Source organism: Canis aureus, chromosome 19 (assembly GCF_053574225.1).
Source record: "Canis aureus isolate CA01 chromosome 19, VMU_Caureus_v.1.0, whole genome shotgun sequence".
NCBI classification, from domain to species: domain Eukaryota; kingdom Metazoa; phylum Chordata; class Mammalia; order Carnivora; family Canidae; genus Canis; species Canis aureus.
Window position 1 is genome coordinate 25092071 of NC_135629.1, and position 24480 is coordinate 25116550.

A 24480-nucleotide genomic window follows, 5' to 3' on the forward strand; every position below is an offset into this window, starting at 1 on the left:
ATGAGATGAGAGATGTTTCTCTGTCTTATGTACTAGGAAATTGATAGTGAGAAAATATATGTAATTTGCCATGTTCTTGATCATTAACATCATACTACTTCTTTATTATGTGTACATAAAATTAGGGTACTGTTTTGCTAAAGAATATGTAAATTGGGGAACTTGGGGCTCTCAGATATAGGGCAAGCATGCAGGGAGACCACTTCGAGGGCAGATTACATAAGGAAGAGTTCACAATGAAAATGTGTTCCAGTCATATGTCCTGCAGGAGGCATTTTGCAGGGGCGATTGGTGGCTGTAAATGAGCAATAGCTCTTCATCTCTCATTTCTCTGATAATTTTTTTTTTTTTTTAAGGAATGGAAGCAGGGGGAAGGGAGCCAAAAGTTTGGAGGAAACCAAATGTTGGTCTGGCGGTCTTTGGGTCTAACTTTGTGATCTGTAAGCTTCATGGTTGACTGATAACTTCAAAAGTGAAAGGCTGGGTTTTGGAAACTCCTAATGTAATGTGGTAGCAGACTACCATTAGATTTGTTTACACAATGTGTATCATATGTGTATTTGTCTGCATTTTAAACTAATAGTGACAGGAGCACAGAAATCTAGGATGCACATCATACTCACAGCTGTTTCATTTCATCTCAGTTTTGAGTATGCACCATTGAAAAGTGAAACTCTAAGAATTTTTGTTTTTTAATCATTTTCTTGGAGGGCATGGGAATAGTGTGAGGGGGGAAGAGAAACTGAGAGGGAATGATTGGATGATGATTGAATGTTGAGGGGAGAAGTATGTGATCAAATGTTTGTTTTTCCAAATATTTATTTTCACTGGAAACTTGAATATGCATAGAATCTTCTAGCTCATTTTTGTTTAGTTAGTGTGTAGATAGCATGTTGCAGCTGCCAAGTTTTTTGCTATTCTTTTCTCAGATAAGAGGAAATTTTTGTTGTTGTTGTTAAAGATTTTTTATTTATTTGAGAGAGAGAGCAGGAGCAGGGAGTAGGCACAGAGGGAGAGGGAGAAGCAGATGCCCTGCTAAGCAGGGAGCACAACGTGGGGCTCAATCCCAGGAACCCAAGATCACGACCCGAGCTGAAGGCAGATGCTTAGCTGACTGAACCACCCAGGCATCCCAAGAAAGGATTTTTTTTGGTAGTTGTTGAGAGCATTAATATTTGCTTAGCGTGGAATACTGCATGTAATACTCAGTGTTGGCAATATTTAATTAAAAATTAGTGCAACAGAGCTAAAGATATCAAAACAACCCTCTTCATTTTCTTTGTGATCATCAGTGTCCACAAACATAAGTGTAAATTACTGATATGTTTAGTGGTCATTAACTCTTCACTACAGAAAAATAACAGACAAAATGCTTATTACAGTACTTTTGCTCAGTAAGTTTGTAGGAGTCATTAAAACAAGATGCAAGTAGCTCTGGGAATAAAAGAGTGAATAAAATGCTAAATGTCTGGGAGGGTTGTGTTGCTCCCTATAGAAAATAAAGTTAGCTATCAAAGAGAAATTTGTTTTAAATGTTCTCCAAGCATCTGGCAGGGTTAGAAGCCTGACATTCTAGATGAGCAAAATAATACAGCTGTGTTAATATTAAGCTGCTAAGAAGGATGTGCTAGAAAAATGACCTGAGATCTCTGCATACTTTTAGAGGCTGAGCTTCCTCTAGGGGCAGGGTTTGGTGGTATGGGGGTACAGGGCAGTTAACCTGTATGCTGAGACTCTGTATTGTCCTTGCCACATTGCTGTGAGAAGGTTATTGTTATCACATTGTTGTCTGGGAGAGGAAATCTAGAGAAATCTCTTGCCCAAGGTCACAGAGCTGAAGGATCGGAGAGTTAGGGCCTGAACTCACTCAGCTGTCTTGTTTATTTACCTTCCCTGCGTAGACTGTGTTAGTTTTCTAGGGCTGCTGTAATAGTACTACAGATCAAATGACTTAAAAACAGAAATCTGTGGTGTCCCAGTCCTAGAGGTTAGAAGTCTGGTATGGGCAGGATTGATTCCCTCTGAGGCTGTGTAGGAGACCTTGCACACTGCCTCTCTCCTAGCTTCTGGTGGTTTGCTGGCATTCCTTGGCTTGTGCAACCATCACCCCAGTCCCTGCCTTCCTCTTGACCTGGCATTCCTCTGTGTTTGTGTCTGTCTCTAGACGTTCCCTTTTTATAAGAATACCATTCATATTGCATTAGGGCTTATTTTAATGACTTACATCTGCCATGATCACTTTCTGAGTTACTGGGAGATCAGAACTTCAATATATGAGTTTTTAGGGGACACAATTCAACCCACAGACTCAGAATTTTTCTTTTTTACAGCCATTATAGTTTTTAAAATTTTATTTTATTTAAATTCAATTAATTAACAAAGAGTATATTATTAGTTTCAGAGATAGAGTTCAGTGATTCATCAGTTGCATATAACACCCAGTGCTCATTAATCAGGTGCCTTCCTCAATGCCTGTCACCAGCTACCCCATCCCCTACCCTCTTCCCTCCAGTAACCCTCAGTTTGTTTCCTACAATTAAACAGAGACTGTAAGAGTCTTTTACAGTTTGTCTCCCTCTTTGATTTCATCTGGTTTTATTTTTTGCTCTCTTCTCCTATGTTCCTCTGGTTTGTTTTTTAAATTCCACATATGAGTGAAATCGTACAATAATGGTCTTTCTCTGATTGACTTATTTTGCTTAGCATAATACCCTCTAGTTCCTTCCATGTCATTGCAAATGGCAAGATTTCATTTTTTGATGGCTGAGTAATATTCCTCTGTGTGTATGTATGTGTATATATGTGTGTGTATGTATGTATATATATATATATATATATCTCACATTTTTATCCATTCATCTGTCAATAGTCATTACAACATTACAGTTTTTATTGGTGAAATGTTTGATAATGATTTCACCAAGTGTTACCTCTGACACTTTCTTTTTCCTGGCAAAAAAAAACATGCAGGTTTTTATTTTTCACTCACTCATATAAGAATCTGAAGAGATTTCTGACCTCTTGCTTAACCCCCCATGTGTGTCTGAGACTCTTGCCTGCATATATTAGCCATAGAGGGGGTTCATAAAATATAATGAGATTTAGTCATGTTTTCAGCAAAACAGTTAAGGTGTTTTTTAGAGTAGATCTACACTATGATATTTGCTATCACATAAAAACTTGACAAGTTTAGAGTTGAAAATTGTGAAAATCTAATAAAATGGAGCATTTTTTTCCATCACATTGTTTATCCTGAATTGAGTATCGATATGTTTTGCTTTTTTTTTTTTTTTTAACATTTCAAGTGATGAATCTACCAAAACCGGACCCTTGGAAATTGAAAGATTCATACCCTATGATGAGTGTAAAAGGACCATCCGTCCAGTTAACCCACTAGTCAGACAATCCAGGGGGAGCGGTTTTCCCCACAGCCCTCCCCAGCCTCGAACAATTATGTTCAGTCCTTGAAAAACATGACATGCTTTCAATGAGACTGCTTATTTTCTCTCTTCACTTGGGCAGCTTGTAGTGTTGTTTCAGACACTGCCTTTTGGAAATGGGTCAGTAGAAAAGTTCTATTACCAGAAATCATCTGTTGCAAAAGGAAGCTCTTCTTTCAGCCCTGCTCACCACTATGAAGGAGAAAGCCCAGCATTTTCTCATACCCGCTCAAAGACATTTCACCAGTTTAACAGCCACGAGGAAAATGAGTATGCTAAAAGCCAGGTGGGATCTCAGCCCTCACCCAACCACTGCCAAGCTAGAAGCTGGAGTATCAGGACCAAAATGTGAAGAAAAGTGGGACATCTTCTTTCTAGAGAGCATCAGATGCTGTTGAAGTTTCAATTTTCTCTGTGGCATTTAAACCATGTGATTTTTTTTTTTTTTTTTTTTTTTTAGTGTCAAAGAATAGAAAATTAGTTTTAATTGTTACTTATGAGGCACCATATGGCTACTCTATAATTCTGGCTTCCCATGGAGCTGTATGTGCATATGGAAAATGAAATTAATTGGAAATCACACCCTGAAATCTATTATTAAGTTAATATAGCTAGCAGCTTGTGGGGTGTCCTCATACACAGCGTGATGTAATTGCACATAACAAGTAACCATAAACTTGTATAGGAGACCAGGAGGGATAAAGAGAGGTCAAAGGGACAGGCTTGGGAAAGGAATAGCATTAATAATGAATATGGTGGCAAACATTTCAGTTGCTCACCGTCCACAAACCCATGGTAGAGGGAAGCAGTTTAATCATATTCAGATGAATTAATCAGAAGTCTTAGAATTTCACAGCCATGAGACTGATTTTTATTTTGCCAACTAATGTTGTAGTATGCGAAGGTCACTCATGGTAGAATTAGTGACAGTTAATTTATTTTATTTTATTTTAAATATTTAATTTATTTACTCATGAGAGAGAGGCAGATACATAGGCAAAGGGAGGAGCAGGCTCCCCATGGGGAGCCCGACGTGGGATTCGATCCCAGGACCCCCAGGATCATACCACTCAGGTATGATCAACCACTGAGCTACCCAGGCATCCCAGTGACAGTTAATTTAAATCAGAAGTTCTCAACCTTAAAAAAAAAAAAAAGAAAAGAAAAGAAAAGTTCGCAACCTTGGCTACACCATCAAAATTCGCTGAGGAACTCTTATAAACAGTGACTTCTGAATCGAATTCCTGGGATTTTGAATCATCAGTTGTGGATTTCCAAATTATGAAGAAGCACTACAAGTGATCCTGACAAAGCTCAGCCATGAACCATGGAACCACTAACTTAAGTAACATATCACACACAGCTCAATGTATTTAAATGATGCAGTCCACAGCTAGCTTATGTGCAGTTTCCCTGATTTTGTTCCCTATTTTATTTTTTAAAATATTTTATTTATTTATTCATGAGAGACACAGAGAGAGAGAGAGAGACAAAGACACAGGCAGAGGGAAAAGCAGGCTCCCTGCAGAGAGCCTGATGTGGGACTCCATCCGACAACTCTGGGATCATGTCCTGAGCCAGAGGTAGATGCTCAACACTGAGCCACTCAGGCATCCCTCGTTCCCAATTTTAACACAGAATAAGTTGGGGTGCCTGGCTGGGACAGTTAGTTTAAGTGTGCAACTCTTGGTTTTGGCTCAGATTGTGATCTCAGGGTTGTAAGATCAAGCCTCACATTGAGCTCCGGGCTCAGCATGGAGTCTGTTTAGGATTCTCTCCCTCTCCTCTGCCTCTCTTGCTTATGTTCTTTCTAAGATAAATCTTTAAAAAAATAAAACAGAATAAGTTAAAGCAAAAATCTAACTTTAGGTCTGATACTTCATTTGGTAAACCTAGAAATGGTGAACAATTTGATGTCATATGTGCTTTTTGAATGAAATGTGTTAGTTTACCTGTCTGTCTCCTTACTCAGTGAGATGTTCCTGAGTGAACATCTTGGTGTTCAAGGCACAGAGTGATAGGATTTCAATAAATGTTCATGGACTCTAAGTTTGATGTAAAAAAGACAAAACCGCTCATTTTTAAAATTAATAATCATACTCTCTTCATTATAGGCATCAGGCACAATCGCTCTTTGGCATGACTTGATGTTAGAGCAGAATTAGAATGGCTACTAGGTCATTCAGGACAGAATCCATGGATATGAAACTAGGAAGCAAATTTTTTCCTGGTCTTTATTCTTTTTTCTAGATGTGATAGGTCTGCAAACCTAACTGATACTTGTAAGGGCCGTGTCTAGAATTGTAGTTGAGAGACTCATTGACCAAACTTTTTGGATTAATACCAGTCCAGATAGGTCTTTGAGGTAATGGTGGATGGTCTTTGTGCATCCTATAAAGGTGCCGTAAGGGTTATTTCAGAAACCTGCTCTCATTTCTCTTTCATCTTCTACAATTTGTGCTGTCTCATGCTCCCTACATTGCCTGGGTATTATGTTTGTTCTTCAGGTTTCTTGGGTGTTTTACTTCCATTATTCTTCTTCTCAATTTCTGCCTCATGGTAGGATTATGTGGAGAAACCCTTAAGTGCTGTGTGAGTACTGTGGTGTTAGAAACACTTTGTTATCTATTCTCAAATGTGTTTCCTGTGGTAACTCAGACTGGTTTGGACACAAGGCAGGTTGGAAATCTCATGGATGGACCAGAGGAAAGGAAATGAAGTTGTTAAGGCGAACAGCTAGGGCAGAGACAGTGAGAAAGAAGGGTTATGACTGTACAGTTGAACAAAGCCAAGAATGACATGCAGATATGGTAGTATGATTTGTGGCCTGAGCAGTAGAGAGCAAGAGCTTTCTCTCTCTCTTTCTCTCTCTCTCTCTCTCTCTCTCTCTCTCAATTATCAGAGCTCCTTTTCTTCCTTAATGATATAATGCTGAATTTTTTTTATTTGATACTTTATTTTGAAATAATTTCAAATTGTGGAGAATTCCAATTACCATGAAAACAACTCCCAGATCACTTTTATCCAGGTTCCCCAACTGTTAATATTTGAGAGCAAATCTATAGACCTTGTGCCTCATCACCCTAAACATTGTGGTGTGTGCATTTCACAAAACAAAAACAAAAACAAGGAAACTCTTACATCATCACCACTTAGTCCTCCAACTCAGGAATTGATGCACTTTTACCATCCAATCTACAAAGCCCATTCAGATTTTACCAGCTGTCCGAACAAGTGTCTGTTTTTCTGTCCTGAACTAGAATCTAAGTCAGGGATATATGTTGCATGTAGTTATCATATCTATCCAATTTCCTCTATTCCAGAACATTTCCTTCGTCTTTCCCAGCCTTTCAAGTCCTTGCTTGAAGCATCCAGTCCTTTCCTTCTATAGATTGACTCTGAGCCTGGGTCTGTCCAGTGTCTCTTCATGACCAAATTCAGGTCCTACATTCTTGGTCAAAATGCTATAGCAAAGATAGCCAGCTATTCATAGTTGGTCATATTAGGAGGTGCGTGACCTGTCCCTCCACTGGTCAGGCTGGTGTTTGCCAGGTTTCTCCACCTTAGGTTTGACATTTTCCTCTAGTAATTAATTAGAATTTTGTGGAGAAGTATTCTGAGATTATACCAATATCATGTTCCTCCAATATCATGTTCATCTAACATCAAATCATCAACCTTGACCTTCATGGATGTTGCCTCAATCAGGTGCCTCTCATATTTGCCAACCACACATCCATGTGGTTGTGTTCATTATTGTTAAGGTATTATATTTTTAGGCCATCTGAAGAAACAGTTGGTTGTGTATATATACATAGATATGTTTATACATGTCCACACACCTACAGATATATAAAAGCATAAATGTCCATGCATTCTACTCTACAGGTACACATTTGCTTAACATTTCTTTGTCTGCATGTGTATAAACACAATGTCTACAAAAACCATTGTGTTTATATCAATGCTTTTAATCCTGAATCTCAGAGTTCTTTCTTTTTTTAAAGATTTTATTTATTTATTCATGAGAGACACAGAGAGAGAGAGAGAGGCAGAAACACAGGCAGAGGGAGAAGGAGGCCCCATGCAGGGAGCCTGACATGGGACCCGATCCCAGGTCTCCAGGATCAGGCCCTGGACTGAAGGCAGTACCAAACCGCTGAGCCACCAGGGCTGCCCTTGAATCTCTCAGAGAGTTCTTTCTAGCAACCCACCTTTCCATGTTCAGAAGTACTTTTCTCCCCCATTGAGAAACCTGACTCTCATTGTCCTCTTATATATTCACACTTATATTTTATATACTTATTTCCTGAATCAGTGTGCTATAACCTATCAATGTGACTGATTTCCCAATTATACTATCTGCATACCACACACACCCCAACATCTTCAGTTTTTAGGTGCTGTCAGAGAAGACACTGATGTGAGGCACCTCCCTACCAACCTTGGTAACCATGTATTGGTCTCTGACAGGCATGTTGTGAGGACCTTCATGCACCTTCCCCTTCATCCCATGAGCACACTATGTTCTCAGGTGCTATGGCCTCCTTAGTTTTTCACGAAGTACATGGCTGCATGGAGGAAAGACTCCCTTCCCAGTCTCCCTCACAAGTTAAAGACTTGTGATTTGGTTATGGCCACTGGTAATCAGTTTGACCATGAAGTAGAAGTGGTATGTTGAGGGACTGTGAAGGTTCTGGAATTAGTGAACAGAAGATAAAATCTCTAAAACCCATATGGTGAATCCTAATCAATTTATAATTATCTACATACATTTTCTTAGTTGACATGTTTGTAATGTGTAATGGAATTTGACAAAGTAACCGACATTGATTCCAGTTTAATTCCGGTATTTAATTGTGTGATGGACATAACTGTTGTATGTCTCACCTGGAAAGATAAGGTGTTTGACAAAGATTATTAACAGTGTTGTAATGCTGTATCTTTTATTTTAACTTGCAGGGAATTACTAGTGCAATTTAGTACTAGGGAAGGTTTTGCTTGTTAGGTCAAACCAGGGACATGCTAAAGAAAAGACAATGGATATATTGATTTATAAATTCAGTTTCAAATGTTCAGAAAAACTCAAATTCATAAATGACACCAATTGCTGAGGGGGATTTTAGTGTATCTAACTTGAGTTGTTTGGACTTTAATCAATAACCATCCTCCCTTGAAAGTGAATGTTAAAATTCTGAATTTATAAGTAGAATGGTATGAATTTCAAGTTGAACTTCAAGGCTTATGGAAAAAATCGTATTTTTTAAAATGTGCCACTTTATTAAACTAAATATTTAATTTAAAACCACAAGTGGGCTCTTCTTTGCAGCAAAGAATCCCTAACCTCTCCCAAACACATTGACACAGGTAACGTTCTTCTGTTGCAGTGCCTATAACCAAAGATCTACAGTGGACAAGATTGCAGTGCTGGCACAGACTGAAAGCCAGGCTGATGGCCAAAGCTGATTTCTGGTGACACCTTTAGCAGATGAGCTACTGCCCTGGGCAGCAAGATAACATTTACATCCCCCTCATGGTCAGGTTGGAAGGTGTAATAGAAAAAGCATTGGCTGGAAATCATACCCCTCAACAAGTCACTTGTTGCCTTTTGAACTCGTGTTTTCAACTATGAACTGGGGGCAGTAATTTCGAAATTCTGGGTTTATTGGGAGGCTTAGAGATATAGACAGAAAGTACCCAGTACATTGTCCCTTAACAGGGGCTCAAACAACAGTGGCATTTATTGGAAGAAGATGTGAAGGCTCATGGGTTGTTGGAAAAGTGTTTGGGGCCAAATCAAAGGATGTAAGACAAAAAGCCCATAGTAGTTTACATTCATTAGTCATCTGCTTTGTTGCCAGGCATTGGGCAAAGTCTGTATGTCAATCACATCCTTGGGTTCTCCCAGTAACCTGTGAAATATTTATGTAGGGTTTGGAGGGTAACTGAGTTAATTACTGTTTGCATCATGAGGAACTTATAATAAGAATCCTTAATTCACAAAAAGTTCAACATTCCAAGATAAAATGTCATCTGTGTAAAACAGCTTGACTGCTTCCTCCTCTGTCTCCCCCCCTCCTCTACCTCTCTTTTCTTCTATCCTTCAATTTCTTTATTATCTGTCAGTCTCTTCATTTTCCACTGTCAGCGTATCTGTCTGTCACCTCTGTGACTCTCCTTCATATTTTTTTCTCATGGCCAGGCTGCTGGTAGTTTGTTGAAAGAAATGCACAGAAGGCTTGGGTGGTTCAGCTGGTTAAGGGCCCAACTCTTGGTTTCGACTCAGGTCCTGATCTCCTTGGTCTTGAGGTCAAGCCCCTCCTTGGGCTCCACGCTCAGCAGGGAGTTGGCTTGAGATTCTCTCTCTGCCCTTCACCCCCACTCTTCATTTTGCAGGTGAAAAAATAGAGGTTTAGAGAGGTTGGTTTTTAAACTTCTGCATAGCTATGTAAAATAGTTGGATTTAGATCCAGGAGCCCTGATGCTCTTCAGTGGAGTCCAGACACTTCTGTGTTCCTATGTCGTCAACATTCCTATATGCTGTAACCATGCCACAGAGAAGGCAGGGCCGGTTTTGCCTTTGACTTTACAGAATTACCCCCTGATGTTTGCAGTCCATCAGATTGTTGTCTTTTTTTAACATGCATAATAAAAGTCTTGAGGGTATACTCTAATGGAGGGGGCTATGTTTTATTACAAGATGATCAGGTATAGTAAGTCACAGAAACATTTGGTTGTGTAGACAGTAAAAGAAATTGTCCTCAAAGCTGTTAATCCTTGTGAGCTACCAGATGGGCGTGGCCTGTCATTTCTGTTGTTAATGCTGCTATTGGGCCATTATCCTTTTTCCATTTTAATTGGCAGCCGGTTGCCATAGAGGTCATCCTCAGGTCGAACGTGGAAGTGGGTCGTTTGCCTTCTGTCTCACCACTGTCACCTCTCTCGACTCCTAAGCTCTTTGACTCCCCCAAACTTGAGTGGCTGAGGGTGATGGACAGTTAGGCTAAGCTGCCAGGGGTAGAGCTTCAGCCCTGGTTGGATTTGGCTCTGGAGTTTACATGGTGTCACCTGAGACAAGGGATTGACTTCGAGTTTCAGTGTCCTCATCTCTTGTAATAATATCTTGTGCAGAGGGCTAATGGAAAGACTATGAGATGTGGTGTATAAAGTCCTTTCAACAGTTTTGGGGACAAAGTCAGTTGTTGTAGTGTTGAATGTTGTAATGTCTTTAAAACACATAACAACAACCCCAACCACCATGGTTTACAGTCTTAATAGCCAGAAGGACACTAGAGTTAGATAGCCACATAGCCCAATGCCGATGTACAAAACGCCCGCCATGCTTGGCATCTAGCTTTCTTCCCAGCTCGGTTTCCCTCCCCTGCAGGCTGCCACAGGGCTGGAGCGGGCCTAGCATCTGTGTTGGGGGAAGGAGGCATGTGCTGATACAAGCCTCAGCCTGCCAGTGAGACCTGAAGTTGAGCAGCTCCAGATGGAGTCAAGTGCTGCCTTCTCTGCCAGGAAACGTGGTGGGTAGCCAGGGCCATTTGTGCCAGCCAACAGCCATGGATATATCAAAGGGGAGACAGGCAAAAAGTAAGAAACCATGGAGACCTAGGAACTAAACAAACTATACAAACATAAAAAGATGGTGCCTGTTTGTGGCAGGTGAATGCTTTCTGGGATCCAAAGATAGTCGTTTTACTTACAAAAGCAATAGTGCATCTGGGATGTAAACAGGGCAGTGCTAAATGTCTCTTGAGTTTGGGCTGCTCTTGAAGGCCTCTGATCCCTTTTATTTGATCTCTTCAGTTCTTACCAACCATGAGCACGTTTTATTAATTGTGTCTGAATGATTGGAAAACATACAAGACATAGGTATCTTAATGTGTTCTTAACACTTGTAAAAGTCGAGTAGATTTATTATTATGAAAATTATTTTGCTCAGTGGATAGCATATTCATCATTATGATCATCACACGCTATGAACTTGATGTTTAGAGGTAAGTGTAATTATGAGCCAGGAAGGATACTATGAGTAAGTTTAAGCCAGTAAATAAGTTTAAGCCAGGCACTGTATTAAATACTTTACATAACTTGCAGTTGTTTTTCTTCGTTTAATACTCATACAGCAACTCTGTGAGGTAAGTGCTAATTTTACCAGCTTTAATTCAAAGATGAGAAAATTGAGGCTCTCTTCTCTGGTCCAGGTCATTCAGCTAGCAAGTAAGGGGCAAAGTCTGAGTTCTGATCCAAAACTTTCTGACCCATGGCTCATGAACTTATCCACTGCACTCTAATAATCTCCAGTGTGTTGTCTTCTTTAGGCGGGACTTAAGGGGGATAGTACATTTATGGACGCGGAAGGAGATGATTTAACAATTCTGCATGTATGTCTTAGAATGTAGGTGCTGGAGGGCACCTCCAGAAGGCACCGCACCATCTCATGTCCCTTTGGAACCAGGGGACTTGAGGCACAGTGACTTTTCCTGGGTCTCAGAGAAATAAATCTTCCTGTCACTTGTATGGACCAGATGCAGCTAATTCTGGCAGGCAGAGATTATATGTGGCCCCAAGGCCCAAGGGATACTGACACTGGCTTTGACCAGAGCAGTAGCTGCAGAATGAGAAGCAGCAGTATTTTGCCCTGCCCTCCATCGTGAGTCATTCCTCCCATGAAATGAAATGGTGGCAGGGCCAGTACAGCAGAATGGCAGTGTTCTGTGTGTAACTCCGGCACCGATACAATCTGGTGCATAATAAGTGCATTTTCAAAATAGCTTTTACTTTCTCTTACTTCTAGAAATAATGCATGTTCCCTCTACCAGATTTATAATCCAAAAGAAGGAAAAATTAACATTAATTCTACCCCCATCTAAACAGAGTTAATACTTTTCTTCATTCCTCATTTATCCTCTGTATATATTATGTGTGTACACATGAACATATATTTAAAGTTACATATTTTGGGTTAGAACAAGCTTCCTCCTCAGCCCTGGTCCAACCTAGCAGTAATATTGGTACTGTTCTTACCAGGTCAAATAAACATATATTTTATTTAAATCTGCTAGTAGTTTTTCTCTGATTATAAGTGTTATAAGTAGTCATTATAAGAAGTGCAGGTATAAAGAAAGAAGTAAAAACCATTTGAACCTTTATGCCGTATAGATAACCAGATAACTGCTGTTTATTTGGGCCTTATATCATTTTAGACTTTAGGCATTTATATCTGCATTTTCTCAAGTTTGGGAAAGGGTAATGTACTCTAGTTTGTGACAGAGATATGTTTTGGATTTTACCCTCTAAATACTTTCTGATGGTTTTCTTTCAAAAACCCTTCAGGCTTGTCAAAAGTCTAGAGTCCCACGACATTAAACTTTAGGCAAATGACAGTGACATTGGCAGTACAGAAAAGCTTTGGGTTAGAGATCATCGTCTTCATTGTTCTGTCACTTAAGCATGGACCAAGGCTCCAAGTATCATCCTGGCTTTTCAGGAGGGTGCAAGTATCCCCAGGAGAATTCATTTCTCCTTTCAAAATGGAATAGCCACATCAAGATAACAGTACAGCCTAGTGCAGGGAAATAGCTACAGTGCCAGCTATTATGGATAGTTTTCTCTGAGCTTACAAAGCATTGCTGCTGTAAAAATTTATGTAATAATTAGTTATTTTCAAAAAGTTATAAATGCTCATCATTTTTAAAAAATCCCCTTTGAAATCATTACTTTGCATATCACTGACTCTGACTTAGGAACATTTTGGGCGAGGTTCTGATTTGGAGATGGTGGTAGGGGGAGGTGATTCCTTTTTTCCACACTTTGACAAGTCACAGATCTAATGGAGAGGTAAGTGAGAAAGCAAATGTAGTGAGATGTGAACGGTTGTCGAATCCAAGTGTTGAGTATGTGGATATTTACTTGTTGGTGTTAAACTTCTTTATGTGTTTGGACATCATTATAATAGAATGTTGGGAGACAAACCCAGTAATGAGGCTCTGGGTGAGGGGGTTAAGGCACTGTCTCTAGAATTACCTTTCTGGCTTAAAAATTCTGACTCTGCTTCTTGCTAGCAGTGTGACTCCATATAACTCAACCTCAGCTGGGTTATTTGTTAAATGTAGATAATGAATATACACTTAGCACAAACCTCATTCCATAGAAAAGTCCTAACGAACACTATGGTTGTGAGTTCACAGAGCAAAGGGAGTGAAGAGGATAAATGAATGACCATATATATGCTGAGGGCCCACTGTGTGCATGGCACTGTCATTTGGTCATTTTCAGGGGAATGAGGTGATCTCATTCTGCATCGTGCTGTGTGTGCTCTTCAGCAGAGACTTCCATAAAAGAGAAGGTGTGAGGAGTATGATTAGCAAAACTGAGAGTGGCTTCATTAAGTTTGACAGAACCACTCCCTGGCACCATTGATCGTCCTTGGCCTAGCATCTCCTTTGAACTAGAAGGCCCTTCAGAGAAGAAGTGGCATCTGCTTTGTTAGACTTCGTAGCATTCCTAAGTCAATGTTAATTTTGTTCATCATAAAACTTAACTCCCTTGGTGTAAGGCTAGGCTATTTCCTATTTGGGGCTTTTCCTGTTTTTGGTTTATGGACCTGTGTCCTGGGAGATTCCTCTCAGGCTCTCCCTCCCTCCCTGCAGTCAAATCATGTTTATGTATTATGACACCTGTACCATCCTCATGCTGGGAGGCCAGGAGAAAGGGTCAGGAACCTGGAAAAAGCTGCAGCTTGGTTTAGAGACATCAGCAGTGGGGGCCGGAAGGAGAATATTTTAGGTAATTCTGTGGGTGTGCTGTTTACTTCTGGATGTCTGATACCATGCTTCTGGAAACTGAGGTGGAAAACAGAGTAAAAAACTATGGTGTTGAGGGTAAATGTGGGATATAGAACAAATATTGGCTACATTTTGAAAGGAGAATGAGCTGTCAGTAGGTACAGGAGTAGACTTAGATGTTAGTTTTCCAGCTGCAACAATGAAATGTGAATTTTCAGAGTAAATGTCTTATAATGATTGAAATTTCAGAGGGTATCCTCATATTGGACTGCTTGATTGGTCAAGTGTGAAACAGGACTCAGTTTTTCTCTGCCCACACCAAAACCATTGGAGAACTACTTTAAAGCTGCCAGAATTTTCTTTGAATTTTACCAGATGTGGATGCTAGACCTTGGGCATTTTTTCTGTGTTGTTGTGAGTGTTGCGATTCCAAAGTCAACTCAAAAAAATTCTATTATTTTTCCCAGGAAGTCAAATGCATAACAGCTCATGAATTCCTTAATTTCCTATTTGTAACACTTGGCCTGGTCCCCTCTAGTATGAATTCTTGCTCAAACCAGGCATTTTTTTCTCTTAAGATGCAGGAAGTCCTAGCAAAGAAGACTATTCTAGCTTGAATGCTTCAGAAATAATCAGAAAAATTGTTGTGAAGACAGCCCAAGAAAGTAGATCTAGGTTTGTGGTTTGTGAGGTCAGGTATAGAGAAAAGGTTGATATATCAAGCACTGCAATTCCCAGGGATATAAGTGCATAAGTCCTTATTTAAAACTAGTTTTTCCTTTTTTTTTTTTTTTTTTTTTTTAAGATTTTACTTATTTGAGAGAGAGAAAGAGAGCACAAAAGCAGGGGGTATGGGCAGAGGGAGAAGCAGGCTCTCCACTGAACCAGGAGCCTGATGCAGCGCTTGATCCCAGGACCCTGAGAGATCATGACCTGAGCTGAAGGCAGACACTTAACCATCTGAGCACCTAGGCACCCCTTGAGAGTAGCTCTAAGGTGGAGGTGATAGGAGGTGGAATTTGAAGTCCATGCTGATCTGTTTGGCTGTTGAATGGACCTGTTGAAAATAAAGTCAGTGATCTCAGATACAGTCGAATGTGCACTTGAGTGACTTGGATGTATTTACAAGGATTAGAGGGACAAAAGGAGGAAGGAAGGGAACCAAAGAGAGCGGTCTTAGAGAGAAAAGGAAACAGTAAGTATTTCTCAGGTCTTCGTAACCCTTGAAAGTCAGCCAAATATAAACTCTTCCCAGCTTATGGAAGCTGCAAAGTTTCACCCTCCAGGATGCAATCTAAAGTCTTCTTTGTGCTTAACATTCAAGCAATAGACAGAGATTTCAGACACAATGAATGGATCAGGACAGGCAATGAAAGAGCAGGACACTGCAATTTAAAACTCAATACAATTTGAAAGCAACATAACAAATGATGCTGGACCTCCGTAGGTTACATGGACAAGGGGTTCTGAGATCTTTCATCTCTCTTAAGGTAAGTCATTCCTAGCCTCTGTTGAACTCTAGTGTGTCATACACCACTTAATATGGAAAATAAAAACCTGGGTTTCTTTTTATGGCAACATCACCAAGCCGTTGTTTGGAATTCTGTGTCTCTGGCATTTGGAATTGTAGCAGATTTCAAATCTGAAAGTTGTGTTTATTTGCAGGTTGGGAGGGGTGGAAATATCCTTTATTATTGCTGCTGTTAAAACCGTGGCACAGTTTGAATCTCACTGACCCCTTGGGAGTTTTCACAGGGACTCTGTTTGAGAATTAGCTTACCTGCTATGTTTTTATTTTTTATATTTTTAGGACCATCCTGATAAAATTATGGGAGATCTTAAAAGCGCTTAGGGCAAAAGTAACTAAATTTAACAAAGGCCATAAGTGTGTTTTCCTATTTATTTTCTATTCTTAAATATAGGTAAATGAACTTTAATGTGGAGAGGTTTTCTGAGGATCTGAAATAACAAATGTGAGTGATTTGCAGTGCTGAATCTTGACATGCTTTACTGGTTTATTCCAGGTGATGCTCTCATGATTTCTAACTTAAATAGATAACCTAAGAAGCCAAGCAAATACATATGGAAAAGCAAAGTAGCCCTTCTCAATTGCTGACCCATTCATGTCTTTACTCCCCAGCCCTGTCTAATTGGAAAACCCATCTCTTCCTTGCGATGTCACTCAACCCTCCTTTATGGCTAGCTTAGCTTGGCCCTGCCTAGCTTAACCATGTCCCCTTTTCTCTGCGCTGTGTTCTTAACAATTATTACTGTCCTGATATTTTTCAGGAATTATTTGTTTCTCTCTCTTTTCTTTAAGAGATTTTAAGTTTTTGAAAGCAGGGACCCTGATTTTTTTAATCTTTGTATTTCCACAGAGTTTGTGCTCAGTACATATTTGAAAAGGGCAGCACATTTTCCTGCCACTCTGTTTTCTTGCATGACACTTTTGGAGGTCCTGTTGTTAGATGTTGAGCCTTGTTTCCTGAAGATGTCTTTTGGAGGCCTCTGCAAATATAGGCAATCTCTGACCCACATGATAAAGTTATAAAGGCTGATACAGAAGGGAACATTGGAATATTCAAGACTAACCACTATGAATAACTGCCTATGTTTGTTTCACATTTTAAACTCTTATTTTTTATTTGTTTTTAGGACAACATGTGATAATTGGGACCAAAAAATGTAAATCAATACTGAAAGGATATAATGTACCACCCATAATACCACTCCTTAGCCCCTTAAGGTAACTTCATAATAGTTTAGTTAGTGTTCATGTAGACTTCATTATGACTGCATAACTTAGTCACAGATGTATTTGTTTTTTTAAATATTGATCATTAAGATTTATTCAGAGCCTATAGGTATGTAGATATATCCCCATATTCACACATAAAGATATATTAGTCATCATTAATGGACATATAGTATTGTATTAATTCCTTATATGGTTGTATAAAATTTTTTTCTCAAACCCCATATGTCCAGTGCTGATGGATATTTTGGTTGTTTTCAAGTGTTTCACTATTTTAATTATATTTCAGTGAAAAATCCTTATTTCATTGTTGATGTTCATAGAAGTTTTAGAAAACTTTCATAGAAAGTTCATAGAAAACCAGAAGACTGGTTTTCTGTGAGGACTGGGTAGGTGGACCTCCTAATTGTCTGAAGACATTCTAGGTGCTTCTTAACTGTTGTGACTTTCCCAGTAGCATGGATCAGGTAGGTACTCAGTCCTATTTCTTGATTTGCAATTCGCTCAGAGGTCTGTGAGAAGGATTTTGAGTGCATTCCTTGGCTGTGAAATCAGACAGATAGGCCTGTCTGGAGAAAGGATCTCTAGGGAGCAGAGTTGGATAGAGAGTGAGGGGCTCTGTGAGACGATCTCTGTGAATGAGGAAAAGAGGTGACCTGGCAGCTTTGAGGGCACAGAGGTCCTAGGGTTAGAGTGTGGCAGTGACTGACTGTGCCATCGTCCCCTGGAGCATGTGTGCATTTGGAATAGAGATTGTCCTGTAAAGGGAAAAGCTGTGTCACTAGGGACTCAACTACTCTACTTGAGCACTCATGAGAAACTGAAAGATCTTCCTTGGTTGTGACAAGGGAGAAGCCTAGAGGAACCTGGTGGTAGTGTGACCATGGCTGGCAGAATGATAGCAAATAGCTGAGCGGAGTCCAGACAGTAGCATATGGCACCTCTCACCAAATGGAGGGCCACATAGAGAAATTGAGGTACCAAGACAAAATAGGGAAAAGACAAGGTTTCCAATCAAGAAAGTGGGAGATCTCACAATACTAGTAATATTTCTGTGAAAGAGAAAGAAACATCTTTAAATATGGGTGTAGCCAAGCAATGTGTATATAACATTTTAAATTTCATAGTCATTCCTGTTGCTATAGAAAATAAAACCTTCATTTTGTTATATGAATTTATATTTATATCAGTTCTGGATGTTGCCATCTTTCCCCTCCTCTTGTTCATCACTGGTTAAGATCCATGAGAGGTCTGTTTTTGTCTCTATTCAAAGATAGCTTCTGGTTGTCTGCTTGCTGCCACAGGAGGGGATTCTTAGCCCAGGATGGGTTCTTAAGCCACACCCAAGAAGTTTAGAGATGTTAATTCTGCCCCTGCAACACTTGTGGACTCTGCCTTCAAGATGGCTTGTTACTACCATGTGTGGTAATTTCTACGGTGTAGACTTGGTTAAGCTGTAACTACATTTCCCAGAATCCCCTTCCATGTGTAAATTTGAGTTAGAGTTGGCTAAATGAGGAGTTTGCACAGAATTTGGAACGCAGCCATTTCTCTGTGATGTACAGATGGACAAATACAGAGATGCTGGCAAGGGGGTCCCACTTGTCCTTGTTCTTCTCTGCCCTGTGTCCAGCTAGCTAGTCTCCCATCTGCTAACCCTACTGATTAACATGGACCCAGACCTGTCATGAGTCCCATATTCACCTATCCTGGATGTCCTGCTTTCTCTTGATTGGTGACTTCTGTGATCCTCTCACCCCCTTTTTCTGACCTTCCGTTTCTAAGCATCTCCACAAATTGTGTAAGCTTTAGTTCCTATGATAGTTCCCTTATCCATAACTCATAGTGGTTTTGCTTCCCTAATTGAATTCTGATTGAAGACATCTTTGCTATGAAAATATGAAAGAAAATTATTTTTTATAGCTAGTTTCCCTTTATCCTTTCCCTTTAAATATGCTACAAAATACTGTGGAAATGCTATGGTGTTCATAAATGCTTTTCATCTTCCATGACTATTTCCAGGATCTGTTGGGAGTCACAGATGTTACACAGATACTTTTCTATCAATGTATATCATAAATCTGTCCTGTAATCTGTATTGAACACGGTAGAGATTTCTTCTGGAAATTCTTTTTCTGAAGAAACTTTCTTTTTTCTAAAAAATTCTCCTTTTTTTCAAATGGCTTCATTTGTAGAAGATCTGTTTCATGTCCTATGGTTGCAATCTTACAGTATTAGAAGTTCTTTGATAAGATACAGCTACTTTAAGTAAGATCATATGGGTGTTTTTGCCATCAGTGTTAGGAGGTTCTGTCCTTAAGCTTTTTTATAGAAATATTTTTTTCTAGGGGTGCCTGGGTGGCTGAGTCAGTTGAACATTTGACTCTTGATTTTGGTTCAGGTCATGATTTCTGGGTCCTGGGATGGAGCCCCGTGTCAGCTCTGCACTCAGTGCAGTCTGCTTGAGGATTCTTTCTCTTCTTCTCCCTCTGCCCCTCCCCACACTTTCTCTCTCTAAAATAAATAAATAAAATCTTAAAAAAAGAAATATATCTTTTAATAGGCAAATTGTAAGATTGTTTTATCAGTCTTAAACTATAGAAAGAGTAAGATATTACAACTGAATTGAGCCTTTCTGAGGTAATTTTTGTCTAGCTTTAAAATTTTTTTCACCAATGAATTCTGTATTAATGGTTATGAAAGCAATTAATAACATTAGTGACACAATCAGAAGAGTAGGCTAGTTTTTCATTATAGATTTTAATGGGAGCTATAATGTAGTAATACGTATACAGTATTTCTTAGGTATGGCAATATGGAAAAACAATGATTTATCAAACTTTAATTTAGGAATTTTTATAGGAACTAAAATTAAAAGTGTTCCCTTGAAAGCAAAAGCATGTTTTCTTATGATGATGTTATTACGTACTTTATAATCAATAAACTACTCCAAGTGGTATTATCATGCCCCCCTACATTCTCCAGATGAAATAATTACCTTATAAAATGTGGAATTAATTGACTAGTATATTTGATAGGAACTTTAGGATTTAAAACTTCTATAAAAGCTTTATCAGTAAAGGAGTTCTTAATGTAAAATAATGTCTCCTGGGGCACCTGGGTGGCTCAGTTGGTTATGCATCTGACTCTTGACTTCATCTCAGGTCATAATCTCAGGGTCATCAGATTGAGCCCCCCATGGCTCAATTTGGGTGAGCCTGGGTGTGATGGGTGTGAGCCTGCTTAATATCCTGTCTCTCCCTCAGCACCCCCGCCCTGTGCGCGCACGCTCTCTCTCTTTCTCTCAAAAAAACCAAAAAAACAAAACAAAACAAAAAAACACTAAAATAATCTCTCCCTGAACAACTTACATTCTGTATCACAAAACTCTTGTCCTTGAGATGGCCGTAGTTCCATCTTTTACTTTAAAAATGACTGTTTCAGGCATGTGCAGTTTAAATCTTTGATGAGTAACAATCTGATGGGGAGCTAAGTTATCTCTAATCCTAATTCAATCAAGGGATGTTACCAATGATGAAATAGTTTATCCTGATGTCTTACGTATTTGAAATTCTCTTTTCTAGTGTTGGGCAAGCCCATGTCAGACATGTATAAAGTTGAAGTAATTGTTTTAGCCTCAGGGATGCCACAGAGCACATAGGAAGAGTCATTGGAATATTATCTAATTCCCAGTTACCTCATTACAACTTGAGGAAATAGGACTCCCATCAACAGGAGATATTTGAAGATAGGTAATTCTCCAATTTTAAGTTTGGGTTCTGGGATCATCATAAAATCACAGAAATGAACTCATTTTCTTTGGGAAATTGGCACTTAGGCCTCTAATTTGTCACCCTGTAATTGTATGTCCTTTATAAAGGTTCCTCTTTCTGTAATATCTTAGACTTTTCTCCTGCCTCACGCTCCTCCTCCTTCTTACCTTCTAGTGATAGATCAACCTGAAATACATTGTAACTTTCTCAATTAAGAATCCTCTCAAACCTCATGAAAGGTGATCTCCATGCTGGAAATTATGCCATGCAATTGTGCTGAAAACTGGATATTCCGGTTTTGCTCTGGTTGGTGAACCATGGAATTCATAGTCCTCCCCCCACCAACAACTCCAATGTTATTGACTCAAAATAGATGATCACCTTCATGATCTTGATGTATACAATGATACATTTGTATTTAGAAAACTGTTATATTTTTAAAGAGAGCAATGTTGAATTCACTAAACTGTTTTAAAAAGATAGTGGAAAATAACATTCTTATTGATACTCCTGAAAAACATTTCAGACATTTACTAGGTCCTTTTGCATTACAGTTCTGAGCTGTTTCTTGTAAGCATTATTTTGCATAAATAGATTTTCAGAATGCTGTCCCTGAAAAGCACAGGGAACCAGTTTTACAAAGCTTGCCTGATTAAAAACGTTTCTTATTTATTCTCTTTAGGTTATGCTTTCCTTAATGAATTTAATTTTTTTTCTTTTAGATTTGATAACGCTTCCAAGAATGTTTATTATCCAGCCTGGGACTATTGGGGAACTATAAAAATTTATATAAAACTGTTATTGGGGATCCCTGGGTGGTGTAGCGGTTTGGCGCCTGCCTTTGGCCCAGGGCGCGATCCTGGAGACCCGGGATCAAATCCCACATCGGGGTCCCTGCATGGAGCCTGCTTCTCCCTCTGCCTGTGTCTCTGCCTCTCTCTCTCTCTCTCTCTCTTTCTCTCTCTCTCTCTCTATCATGAATAAATAAATAAAATCTTTTAAAAAAAACTGTTATTGTAATTAGAATGACACTTGTGGTAAGGAATGAGAGGAAAACATTTGAGAAAGCATTATTTTAATGTGGCTAATAGAGAACAAGACCATGGCATGGGTTTTTTTTTAGGCTTCCTATATGGCTACAGATGTTATTCTCAGAAGTGATATGGTAGAGAATCTTACGTATTTATAAGCTTATGAAATATGTCACTTACAGTCCTTCTTATCGTAAAATATTTATATAAATAAATATTATAGAATCTGATTCCCATCTAACCAAGTGGAATCCTAGCCATGATCACTGTGGATTAACAGAAATTAATCCTATGCCTGCTTTTCTCTCTCTTTCTCTCTCTCTCTCTCTGTCTCTCATGAATAAATTAATAAAATCTTTAAAAAAATATATGTGGTAATATATTTCCATGCAATACATGTTTTTTTTTTTTTTCTCCATCTCTTTTTTTAGCTTGTTATCCTAAAGTATGGTTAAATCATCTTATGTTAGATAAAAATTGGATTTCGTGTCTGGGATATTCTTTTATAATTTTGTTTGGGGATAGGGAGGTGATGTGAAAAACAAACAGAAAAACCCAGATACTTTTGTATTTGGAGAAGTCAGATTTTTAAATAAAATGGAAACATTGTGTGAAATCAACTTGATTAATATTGAATGAAAAGACTAGATACTGTTCAATAGGACTTGTCCACTTAATTTTTAGCTCTTTGAGTAAATAACTGAATTAAATTACTTCATGTGAGTTTCAGTGACGATGAGAAAAACTTGATTTTCTTTGGTGTATTGACATACACTGATTTAGCGCTTATGATTTAACAAGAAGAGATGATTTTAGTGAACTTATTTTTGGCCTGAGGTTAAGTGGCAGGAGATGTACGTAGATTGGACGGTCTTTTTTTTTTTTTTTTTTTTTTATTCATGAGAGACACAGAGAGAATGAGAGGCAGAGACGCAGGCAGAGAGAGAAGCAGGCTCCATGCAGGGATCCGGACATGAGACTCGATCCCAGGTCTCCAGGATCAGGCCCTGTGCTGAAGGCAGCCCTAAACCGCTGAGCCACCTGGGCTGCCCTGGACAGTCTTTTCCTTTGTCTTTTGCTACCTGTCTCAATTTGGCTGCATAGAACCCAAGTAGTTGTTTGGTCTACCAGTTTGGTGGCATGGAGTCTTTTGACAAGTGGTCAAATGGTGACACATGTAATTGATAGCACTTCATTGAGGCTACAGCTGCTTCTCTATCTTGATGGTTCATGCCTAAGGCTGATTTAATTTAGCCTATGCAGTGCCAATTAACAATGCCCAATTAGGTATTCTGTTTGGCTTTCAAGTTTAGCTGCTGGAAAACTCGTAGAGAAAAGCATCTCTTTCTTCTGGATGACAAGCATATGAAAATTGATAATAGCAATGGAATGCTGGTTATCCTTTTTAAGGAATTTGAAGTGATCACAATTAAAAATCTGAGTAGACAGCAAGAAGTATTTTTCCACTTATGTCTTCAGAAAAGAAATAGGAAATGTTTTCCTATATGCCATTTTTTGGGTTAATTGCTGAAAATAATTAGTGATGATAGCTATCATACTTTGACTTCTTTGTAATGTGCCTGGCATAGGGATAAGCACTTTACCTACCATGTCTCATTTATTCTTCACATCATCCTAACACTGTAGATTACTTCATTATAACCATTTTACAGACAGGCATATCACTCTTAGCTTTCTGAGTCTCTTTCTTTTCCTCTCTACAAAGAAAGTGATAGGCAGAGTTGGAGATTTTAGGTCTGTTTGACTACAGAGTCCTTGCTCTTACTGCTATCCTCACATACAATAGCCTAATGATGAAATAAATTTGTTCTGCATGACTTCTTTCCTGGTGTGATTCTGATAATAAATTGTCATCATATCTTGGTTTTTACCTAGTTCTATGTGAGCCAGTTTATCAAAAGACATGGTTTTGACTGATGTTACGATGGTTTGTATTCTCTGGCAGCAACAAGTGTCGGAGGTCGTCCAAGGCAGCAAAGGAGCTGTTTGCTGCTGAGAGAAGGTGAAACCTCGTTTCCTGAGTGTATGCAAATATAGGAGAAAGAAGGACCAACCAATAAGAAAATGAGCCCTAATAATCTGACTATATCAGCTAGAGTGACTGTCTTACCCAATGCTGTCATAATGTCAAATCTTTCTGTAGCTCCCATGATAAAACCATCTGTGGCTCCTTCTCTTCAAACTTTTGCCTGCTTGCCTTGAGTCACAAGAACAGTGATAGAAATAGCTGAAATAGCCAACACTTATGGAGCCCTCACCTTATATGAATGGTGGCAGACACCAGCAAAGTTATTATTATTAACATTATTATTTACTCATATCTGCCCAAGTGGAAATAATCCTTTGGATTCTTTACAATACAGAAAGGTAATAAAATAAACGAACTGATTGTGACAGTCATTTTTCATCAATCGTAGGAGTTTTCAGGCTCCTGGGGTAAATTATTCACATGTATGACTTAATTCTCAAAAAAGTCCTCATCATATTTTCTCAATTGAGTAAACTGGGTATCAGAGACATTAAGTAACTTGACCGGTGTCAACAGCAGGGTAAGGGATGAAGGCCTGATTGAAACCCACTCTGCAGATTCTAAACCTGGTGTGTTAAATCATAAAACTGTTAAAGCCTCATAGAAGATTGATTTAGTTTTCTGAATTTAGACAAAGA

The 24480-nt window shown here is 39.0% G+C and overlaps 1 protein-coding gene across 2 annotated transcripts in view; it reads left to right on the plus strand.

The window, feature by feature from the left end:
• Nucleotides 1-24480, plus strand: part of SUCLG2 (succinate-CoA ligase GDP-forming subunit beta) — a 263193-nt gene that overhangs the window by 112992 nt on the left and 125721 nt on the right. The gene's annotated exons all lie outside the window — the stretch shown is intronic.